At 44.4% G+C, this 9830-nt stretch overlaps 1 pseudogene; it reads right to left on the reverse strand.

The window, feature by feature from the left end:
* Positions 1-1144: 1144 nt before the first annotated feature.
* Positions 1145-8354, reverse strand: LOC129058087 (PRAME family member 17-like; annotated as a pseudogene).
* Positions 8355-9830: the final 1476 nt, after the last annotated feature.

The raw sequence follows: 9830 nt of genomic DNA on the forward strand, positions 1-9830 counted from the left end.
CCACGATTTGAACATTACACATTTTATGCTTATATCAGAATATGAGGCCAGGTGCAGTGGCTCATGTCTACAATCAGAGCACTTTGGGAGGCTAAGGTGGGTGGTTTGCCTGACGTCAGGAGTTCGAGACCTGCCTGGTCAACATGGTGAAACTCCCTTTCTACAAAAATACAAAAATTAGCCAGGAGTGGTGGCGGGTCCCTGTAGTCCCAGCTACTCAGGAGGCTGAGGCAGAGTATTGCTTGAACCCAGGAGGCAGATTTCTAGAGACTTCTGATGTGTAAATGTCTAAAACAGGTTGAAGAATCACGGAGGACGTCAGAAAGTTTCCATTCAGGTTCCATTTATTTATGACATTTTTAAATAACCATCCTTGTGGTGGTAACTCCTGCATCACTCTAGAACTTCAGGTTCTATGTCTGAGTCCCTGAAGCCCTCATTTATGCCACATCAGCATTTTCACTCAGTCCTGCCCCTGGCTGAGTCACCTTTGTCTTTCCACTCACAGTGAGCACGTGCCTCAAACACACGGCTGTGTGCTTCCTTTGAAAAGCGCCTGACCAGGCCCGGCTGCTCACACCTGTAAACCAGGCACTGTGGAAGGCCAAGGCAGTCAGATCACTTGAGGTCAGGGGTTCAAGGCCAACCTCCACCAACATCATGAAACCCTGTCTCTACTAAAAATACAAAACTTAGCCGGGTGTGGGGGTACACACCCATAACACCAGCTATTGGGAGGCTGAGACAGGAGAATCACTTGAACCCGGGAGGCAGAGCTTGCAGTGAGTTGAGATTGTGCCACTGCACTTCATCCTAAGGGATAGAATGAGACTCTGTCTCACACTGCGGCCTGTTGTGTTGTGGGGTGGAGAGAGGGGGGAGGGATAACAATGGGAGATATACCTAATGTTAAATGACGAGTTAATGGGGTCAGCACACCAACATGTCACATGTATACATATGTAACAAACCTGCATGTTGTGCACATGTACCCTAAAACTTAAAGTATAATAAAATAAATAAATCAATAAAATAAAAATATACAAAATAAAATTAAGTTAAAATTTAAAAAATACACCCATGTACAAGATTTTAGTTCTCACGTGTCTGGAAGAAAGCTTATCCATCCCACTACAGACCTTCCCTAGGAGCAAAGATGGAAGTCCAGTTTCTCAGATGGCCATGAACGACAGGAAGGGCAGGGGGCGGGACCAAAGAAGATTCTCTTGGGCTGCCTGATTTCCCCGAGTGTACACATCAGCTCAGCCCGAAATGGGGCGAGGATCTCCCAATTGATATGACCCCTGTTGTCAAGACACTCCAGAGGGGCAGGATACAACTCCAGGCCTAACTTGCTCAGCCCGCCTGTGTGACACAGCAGGTCTTTCAGAGCATTCGTGGAGGTCTCCTTTACATGAAAGTAGAAGGTGGTGAGCTGGGAGAAGCAGCTCAGGGCAGGCAGGAGGACCCTGAGTCAGGGATCCTGGATCCGACAGTCTTCTAAGACGAGGGTCTCGAGAGTAGCAGCAACTTTCTCTAGCAGAGTTCCAAGGGGCTCAAGATTGGTGGTCCACATTAGGATATGAATCAGATGCAGCTCCTTTAGCTGACTGAGGGTTGGGCACTGAGACAGAAACTCCATGTCCCGATCAGTTAGGAAAGCATGACAGAATGTAAAAGCCCCCAAGAGGTTCTTGATGTACCTGGGGAGAGCAAGAAGTTAGTTATGCTCAGTGGTGCCAGTTAGAGGAGGCAGGTGGGAATTAATCTCAATGGTAAACTTGAAATGGGCATTGAGTAATTCTGCACCTTACTACAACACAGGTGTTATAGTAACCTGCAATGGGGAAGCCTGTTTCACCCAAACACAAGTTTGTTCCCATCATCAGATGATGGTCTGCGTGCAAGGTGCTGCCTGATGAAGACTCAGATCATTCAGGGGCAGCTCCATTTTAGGCTCAGTCCTTTCACCCTTGCTTGTGTGATTGGTACCACTCTCACACCTACTCCCTCATCCTCCATCCCAGAAACATGAACTTCCCATATCAATTACCTGTCCTGGAGTTCAAAACAACCTTTTACAGACAGGGAATTAGAAACAGGATCATTGGTTTTTACTAAGCTGCTGAGGACAGAGCTTCTACTGTGAAATGCACAAGTTGGATTCATTTCCTCTTCCCCCCCTTTTTTTTTTTTTTTTTGAGATGGAGTCTCACACTGTAATCTAGGCTGGAGTGCAGTGGCACAATCTCAGCTCACTGCAACCTCCACTTCCCTTGCCTCAGCCTCCCAAGGAGCTGACATTACAGGTGCCCATCACCATGCCTATCTATTTGTTTAGTATTTTTAGAGAGATGGGGATTTACTGTGTTGCCCAGGCTGGTCTCGAACTCCTGACATCATGATCCCCCTGCCTTGGCCTCCAAAAGTGCTGGGATTACAGGCGTGATACACCATGCCTGGCCACACTTTCCCTTCTTTCATACCCTCCTCTTTATGAAGAATAGGTTTTCATCATATTAACTTTATACACACTTCCTAACAAGGAATTCACAAATACACCCTCACTAGACGTGAATCCCCAAATAACTAGCTCCCTACACATCTCTCTCTGTAGCATCTACCCCAGGCCATCCCTCTGCCCTTATTTGAGTGGTCTTGTGATACCCACTTCAGAACATAGAGCACTGAGCAAGCATAATGCATTGACATTCTAGCATCCCATTCCCTTTGACATCACCAGTGGCTGGCACACAGTAGATGCCCACTAGCGTTTACTGTGAAAAACAACAAAAGTCTGTGTTATGGTCTGCAGAGAAAGCTCACCATCTTTTCCTACCTGAGCAGGTGCTCTGGGTGCTCTTTGATATTACTGACCTTTCTTATATAAAGCATCTGGGGGTAAGACAGGCAGAGGAATGGAGAGTCCAAGTCAGGAATGAACTGCCATTGGTTGCTCATGTATAATTCACGCTCATAACCGAAGACTAAAAAGAGTTTGCAAAGACTGCTCATCTGGCTCAGGTAAGGGGCAAACTTTCCTGTTTTATTCAGAGAGGACTTTTTCCAGACTTCCAACTCGTGGATACTCTCTGGGTATATCCTTTGCAATAAATTTCTGAAACTTGAAGTTGGCATTGAGTAATTCTGCACCTTATTACAACACAGGTGCACTAGACCTCTTCTGTAGTGCATCCACCCACAGAGGTAACTCAGGCATTCATCCAGTGTACTTTCCTTTAGGCAGAGGTCTATGAACACCTTCAAGGGCTGGTGCTCTCCCATCCTTGAACAGTCCTCCACTGTCTGCCTCTGACTCATGGCCTCTGCAGGGCAGGAGAGGGCCCTGGCTCCAGATCATACAGTCCAGAGATTCTCATCAACATCCCACAAATCCAGCACTTGAAGTTTCCACCTCCTGTGAGTATCATAGGGGAAAAGCCCAGAATGTAGGCTGAGGGACAGATAGTGTAAGGATAAATACTAGTGTAGATGAAGGCTTCTTAGGTATAGCTAACACCACATCATATGTGTACCTATGTAACAAACCCACATGTTCTGTGAAGGGGTGGCCTGCCCCTCCACACCTGTGGGTATATCTCATTAGGTGGGATGAGAGACTGAGAAAAGAAATGAGAAACAGAGAAAAAGTATAGAGAAAGAAATATGGGCCCAGGGGACTGACAGTCAGCATAAGGAGGACCTGCACCAGCACCGGTCTCTGAGTTCCCTCAGTTTTTATTAATTATCATTTTCACTATCTCAGCAAGAGGAATATGGTAGGAGAGCAGGTTGATAATAGGGAGAAGGTCAGCAAAAAAACATGTAAGCAAAGGAATCTGTGTCACAAATAATTTCAAGGGAAGGTACTATGCCTGGATGTGCATGTAGGCCAGATTTATGTTTCTCTCCACCCAAACATCTCAGTGGAGTAAAGAGTAACAAAGTAGAATTGCTGCCAACATGTCTCACCTCCCGCCATAGGGCAGTTTTTCTCCTATCTCAGAATTGAAGAAATGTACAATCGGGTTTTATACTGAGACATTCAGTTCCCATGGTCAGGCAGGAGACAGTGGCCTTCCTCTATCTCAACTGCAAGAAGCTTTCCTCTTTTACTAATCCTCCTCAGCACAGACCCTTCACGGGGGTCAGGCTGGGGGATGGTCAGGTCTTTCCCATCCCACTAGGCCATATTTCAGACTATGAGATGGGGAGAAACTTTGGACAATACCTGGCTTTCCAGGGCAGAGTTCCCTGTGGCTTTCCACAGTGCATTGTGCCCCCGGTTTATCGAGAATGGAGAATGGTGATGACTTTTACCAAGCACACTGCCTGTAAACACATCGTTAACAAGGCACATCCTGCACAGCCCCAGATCCCTTAAACTTTGATTTCATACAACACATGTTTTTGTGGGCTGAAGGTTGGGGCAAGGTTACAGATTAACTGCATCTCAGGGCAAAGCAATTGTTCAGGGTACAGATCAAAATGGCGTTTCTTATGTCTTCCTTTTCTACATAGACGTAGTAACAGTCTGATCTCTCTTTCTTTTCTCTACAGTTGTGCACATGTATCCGAGAACTTAAAGTATATTAAAAAATGCTTAATGTGGTTTTGAGTCTCAAATAAAATTACACCTTTTAAACTGATATTGAAGATCAATGAATAAGAATTGCTCTTATTTAAAAATATTTAAATTTATATAATTTTGGAGCTGGAAGAAAGTGCAATATTTTTAGGGATATATGATTTATTTTCTTAGAGCCGTTATAAGGTTGCAGTGAAGTTGAGCAGAAAGTAGATCGTTCCCACATACTTCATGACCCCACACTAGCACGGATTCCTGAAGGATCAACATCCTGCCCCAGCATGGTCCATTTGCTCCAATGCACGAACCACATGAACCTTCCTTATCACTCAAAGTTCATAATTAACATTAAGGGTTCACAGTTGGTGTTGCATATTCTATGAGCTCTGATGAATTGATGATGACATGTATTCACCCTTATAGCACCATGTAGAGTAGCTTCCGTGCCCTGAAAAATCACCTGTTCTCTTTCTGTCCATCCCACTGTACTGTGACTCCTGGCAACCCCTGGGCTTTCTACTGTGTCCATAGATTTGCGTTTTCCAGAATGTCATGTGGCCTTTTCATGTTGGTTTCTTTCACTTGGTTATGTGCATTTAAGTTTCCTCTATGTCTTTTAGGACTTAATAATTTACATTGTCAGGATGTGCAAGAGTTTATCATCCATTTATCTGCTGAAGAACACGTTGGTCCCTATTAAGTTTTGTCTATTATGAATGTAGTGGTTAAAAACATCCAGGTTTTAGGTTTTCTCATTTGGGTAAATGCCAAGGAGCGTGGCTGCTGGACCACGTGCCTAGGTTGTGTTTGATAATGATTTATTTCCTTGACAATCTCATGGTAGACAGAGATTGCTTCTTCAAGAGGAGGGACTGTGTCTCTGTCACCCTGTGGTCCCACAGCAGAGCATGGAACCTGGCAGGTGGCTGTAAATGCTTGTTGATCACATAGCGCTTAAAAGTCAGTTTATAGCCACTAAAATGCAAATGTCAGGCAGCCAACATGAGCTTCCAGCAATAATATAAACACGTTGAATATGGAGGAAGTCACCCTCCTGTTGCTGTGGTCACTACCTGTGTGTCATGGCAGTGCTGTCATCACATGGATGAACTTCATCTGTTTTTTATAGATTTCCCCCCACATAATACAGGACACAGTCTTTAAACATAGAGTCACCAGGGTTTCTGACTGTCACTGGCCTGAGTCTGTCCCCTTGGAACTAAGGTCCCTCATAAGTGCACTTACCTACCAAAGGCATCCCTGTAAGCACCACTAGAGGGTGAGCATCTTCACCAAACTTGATGGAGCCATGGAGTCCAACCTGAATGCCTCCCTGCTAGGCAGGGGTCCTCAGAGAAATATTCTATTGGGTCCAGATGGAGGGAACTGGAAGAGTCTCCTCAAACCCAGGACCAACAAAGAGATTCCCTGCAAGGTCCCAATTAGGGAGCCAGGACAGGGACTGAGAGGGAACTGGGAAGGGAAGGTCCCTTATATCCCTAAACCTGGAACTGACAGAGAGGGTGCCCTCAAGGGCCTGTTTGCAGAGAAACAGCTGGGAACAATTAAAGTCTCTGAGATCTTCCACCTAAGAGCTGGACATCTGAATTCTGGAGGATTTACCTGAGGCCTTCCCAGGGCACCACCAAGAAGAGCTCAGGGGTCTCTTGCCAGTGAGGGATGCATTTGTTCTGGAGGCCTCAGGAAGATATTGGAGGTCTCCTTTGAATCTCACTTCTAACAACAACGAGATCCACTAAGAATCATGGGGTCTATAGATTTAGAAAAAGAGAGTGTAATTTCTTCTAAACATTTACATCCTGCTTGCTGGGAAATGGGCCTCCAGGCAGGACCTGAGGCAAGTGCTTGGAGGGAGGGAAAGAGACCCAGGAATCTATGCTGAACCTGTTGGCCAAGTGGGCATATTCACCAGGTTATTGGAGCAGCTGTGAAAATTCACAGCGTGGGGAATGCATACATTTATAGTAAGCAAACATGTCTGTCACATAGTTCCCAGGTTCACTTTGCAGTGGAGGCTTTACATTTAAATGCATTATAATTAGGTTTCCTACATCCAAAGGTGAAGTTGGGAATGAAGGTCCCCAATTCCTATCTAAAGGGCCTTGGGAGTCACCTCCTACAAAACATAAAGTCCCCTTAGTGGGGGTTTATTTAACCCTCTGTAAAGTGGCTTGTTTTCCAGCCTGACTCTGGCATGGCATCGCATGACAGATAAGAAAAGAAGTCAAAAGATTTTAACCCCAAATATGTTTCTTGGTCATCTTGAATTAGAACTGCACAGTTGTATCTTGTGGGGAAAAAGCTACATTTTGTCGAGAATTCCCTTTCCCTTTTCCACTCAGTGGGCAGCCTCTGTCAATTGGCCAGAAGTAGTCCATGGTTCGGGGTCCTTCATCAGGAGAAAGTTACTGAAATGACTCCCCTGTCCAATCACAGTTGCAGTCCTGGCTTGTGGAGAAGGGGTCAGCTGGTCTGCATCTGGTGGCTGGTGAGCTGCAGTTGTTTCCATCTGGCTTATCTAGAGGCTGGTGCTGGTTGAGCTGCTGGAGAAAAAGGAAAATGGTGTTGCAGTCAGAACATAGTTGAATCTTTCCATGAAGGGACGTGGGACTTCACTCTTGCCTGGCAGGGCCTAAGGTCCTGTTTGTGGGTTGCTATCTTTTTGCCACACATAGTCTGCTCAGTGAGTCTTATGACCTGTATTTTAGCATTAATGCTGCTTAGCTGTTGTGGCTAGATCACAAAAAGGAGGGGAGTCTGGCTACAGCCTCAGGTGGTTGGCTGAAATCAGCAATGGAGCAAGTCTTTTTTACTTCCTGTGCCCTTATGATGAGCACCTCATATTTAAGGTTTCTCTGGGGCCCCCTTGGCCAAGAGGGAGTCCTTTCAGTTGGCTAGTGGGCTTAGCATTTTCTTTTTATTTCTCAAACTTCATTTGTATTTTACACTTGTTTTTCTCAAGTAATGCAGTACAGCATTCTCAGTGTAAACCTTGTTTGGCTTTTTTTGTTTTGTTTTTTTTTTTGAGACGGAGACTTGCTCAGTCACCCAGGCTGGAGTGCAGTGGCATGATCTTGGCTCCCTGCAACCTCCACCTCCCAGGTTCACACCATTCTCCTGCCTCAGACTCCTGAGTAGCTAGGACTACAGATGCCCACCACAAGGCCCTGCTAAATTTTTTTTTGTATTTTTAGTAGAGATGGGATTTCACGATGTTAGCCAGGATGGTCTCGATCTCCTGACCTCGTGATCAACCTGCCTCAGCCTCCCAAAGTGCTGGGAGTACAGGAGTGAGCCACCACACCCAGCCTCAGTGTAAACCTTCTAACAGCACAGGTGATAGAGCAAACAACTCCCCTGACTTTTCTTTTTCTCCCAGGCTTCTATCTGGAGGGCTCAGTTTAGAGCACCTTCCAGATATTTTTGGGAAGATTTCTTACATAATTCTATGGGCACATAGAGACATCTGATTATTTCCTTATGGAAATGGTGTCTTCCTGTGGCATTGATGATCATCTTGCTTTTATTCACTTAGGTGTAGGTCTTAAAGATTCATCCTTATTCATATTTACTTCTATACAGTATTCCACACAATGGATCATCCACAGCTGAACCCTTTGCCAATTTTTCTATGTCAATGTTCTTCTGATTTGTTTCAATTACCAACCATAAGGTCATAAACATTCTTGCACACACCAAAGCTGCTCTTTAGCTTCTCAATGTTGTCTCTCCACATCAATTCCATCTCTGCAATTTCATTTTCTCAGATAGATCATTTTTAGCAATTTATAAACAGCCTCTCCCCAATCTTCTGTTAGGGAAAGAAACAAAAGGAAAGGAAACAGAAAGTTTGCTTATCTCCATATTCTTCTCTATCTGTTATTCCTTATGTTTTTCCTCATAGCAAACTTCTCTAAAGAGTTCTCCACATTCCCTGTCACTCTGTCCTAATCTCTCATATGTCGCCACTGTCATTTTTGTTTACACTGTAAATAAAACACAAAAGCAGGTCTGGTGTGGTGGCTTATGCCTGTAATCCCAGCACTTTGGGAGGTTGTGGCAGGCAGATCACCTGGTCAGGGGTTTGAGACCAGCAGGTCAACATGGTGAAACCCCGTCTCTACTAAAAATACAAATATTAGCCAGGCATGGTGGCAAATGACAGACAAATGCCTGGCAAATCACAGATACTCAGGAGGCTGAGGCAGGACAATCACTTGAACCCAGGAGGTGGAGGTTGCAGTGAGCCGAGATTGTGCCACTGCACTACAGCCTGGGTGACAGAGTGAGACTCTGCCTGAAAAAAAGAAAGAAAGAAAGAAAAATACACAGAAGCCAGCTGTGTTGGCTCACACCTGTAATCCCAGCACTTTTATAGGTTGAGGTGGGAAGATTGCTGGAGCCGAGGATTTCAAGAGCAGCTTGGCAACAAAACAAGACCCATCTCAAATAAAATAAAATAAAATTAAAAAACAGCTGGGCTTCTTTTGGCACACCTGTAGCCCCAGCTCCTCTGGAGGCTGAGCAGGGAGAATCACTTGAGTCCAGGAGGTTGAGCCTGCAGTGAACCATGACTGTGCTCCTGCACTCCAGCCTGGGCAATAGAGTGGAATGAGAGCTTGTCTTCGAAACAAAAACAAACACAAAGCCACATTACAGTATACTGACTAATATGAAAAATGCACAGATACTCACACTCATTATTACACTTACAATATTCTTTTTTTTAAAATTTTTAAAACCTATTATAAATTTATAGCTACAGATGACTCTTCCTGGGTAACCCTCCCCTGTTGCTGAAGCCCTGTCTCTTCCTGCACAGAGGTAGCCACTTTCCTGAGTTTATTACATTATTGCTATGCATGTTTTAAAGATAGTCTTCATACATTTGTCTCTAAATAAAAGACATTACATTGGGTGCTGATAAAATGTAAATGAGTGCCATCCTTCATATAACTTCCTTCAATGTTTTTTCAGGAACAAGATGTTAGTTTTGAGATAGATGTACATTGAATAATTTAGTTAAAAAATAAATCATATTTTCCTATAATCTATTGATAGAAAATAATACACATTTCAAGTGTATATTTTGATGAGCTTGTTTTTTCATTTGTTGGTTTTTTCAAATTTTTATTTAAGATGGGGTTTCAGCTGGGCACGGTAGCTCATGCCTGTAATCCCAGCACTTTGGTAGGCTGAGATGCATAGATCACGAGGTCAG

Source organism: Pongo abelii, chromosome 1 (assembly GCF_028885655.2).
Source record: "Pongo abelii isolate AG06213 chromosome 1, NHGRI_mPonAbe1-v2.0_pri, whole genome shotgun sequence".
In the NCBI taxonomy this organism is placed as follows: domain Eukaryota; kingdom Metazoa; phylum Chordata; class Mammalia; order Primates; family Hominidae; genus Pongo; species Pongo abelii.